Genomic DNA, 1,503 nt, shown 5'->3' with positions numbered 1-1,503 from the left:
CCCCCCCCCATCACAGAGAGAAGAGATTAGAAAGCTTTTACAGTCATTATACTCATGTGCCCGTGCAACGAGACTGAAGCACGGAATGTAAAAATATAAAATATGACAATATAAAGTATACCGCAAATTCAAAATATACAGTAAAACCCTGTAAGTGAAATGTTGATACCCATAATGCAATGCTTGTTGCAGTAAAGAACCGGAACAGAAAATGATGGTGTTTTACTGGGCATTTTGTGGTAAGTAACTGTAGAAATTACAGCAAAGTGTAACAGTGTGCAGAGAGGGGGGGGGGCATGGTGCAAAATGCATAAGAAAAGTGCAGAAGACACAGCAACAAATGCTCCATTTTCTTAGATAATGACCTGGTTTTTTTAGAGTGTGCGAGCTGGCGTCTCGGCGGCGGCGACGGAGCCCGTGGAGCCCGGGCTGCGGCGCCGTATCCATGGCGACAGCGTTAGTAAAGGTGTGGCTGATGACAGGTCGGCGGTGACCCGGTGCCGTTGCCGCGGAGACTGCGGTCGTCTCTCTGACCTCAGCCGTGGTGACACCACCAGTCCTGATCCGTAACCTGGCTCCATGCAGATGGACAGAGCGGGGGAAGAAGTACTTATTCAAAAGTACTTTTACCACACTGGAGAAATACTCTTCTGCAGGCTCTACTTCTGCAAGTCGCGCATTGACCGTGTCACTTGAGTAAAACTCTGAATGTATCATTAGGAAAATGTACTTGGAAGTAAAAGTACTCGATGCAGAGACATCGCCACATGTCTGGAAAACTAGAAACGATCAAAATAACTTGGTGTTTAATCGGTTAATCAATACTTTCATTTGTTATAAAATATAGTTATAATAAAACATCAGGTTCTTCTGTGTAAACATCTTAACGTGTAAAGGAACTGGTAACTAAAGGAACTAGTAACTACAGGAACTAGTAACTAAAGTAACTAGTAGCTAAAGGAACTAGTATCTAAACTCCTGCTCCTCCTCCCTGGATCTCTGGATCATCGGACACGGACCCTCAGAAAACCCAATACGGAGCAGATCTTGTCCCTGTTGAACATCTGGGAGCAGATCTTGTCCCTGTTGAACATCTGGGAGCAGATCTTGTCCCTGCTGAAAATCTGGGAGCAGATCTTGTCCCTGCTGAACATCTGGGAGCAGATCTTGTCCCTGTTGAACATCTGGCAGCTCTGCGTGGCAGCTGACAGAACAGGAAGTGATTTATTATCTCAGTGTGAGGCCCAGTCCTGCTGCTGTGTTCTCACGCTGTAAATGATAACTGTGAAATCTCCGGTTATTCCTTTAGATTTCATGATAACACGACTGGATTTGATATTACAGTAGCATGCTGTAAAGTTTACTAGTATACTTTATTATTTTACCACAAATAATATGCAATTCACAAACTATTGGTTTCATACTAAAGTTTGGGACGTATTAAAAAACACATTACAACCCTGAGGACAACATGAGGACAACATGAGGACAACTCATGTTATC

Source organism: Etheostoma spectabile, chromosome 3 (assembly GCF_008692095.1).
Source record: "Etheostoma spectabile isolate EspeVRDwgs_2016 chromosome 3, UIUC_Espe_1.0, whole genome shotgun sequence".
Classification (NCBI taxonomy): Eukaryota; Metazoa; Chordata; class Actinopteri; order Perciformes; family Percidae; genus Etheostoma; species Etheostoma spectabile.
Note: the sequence above shows the minus strand (reverse complement) of the source record.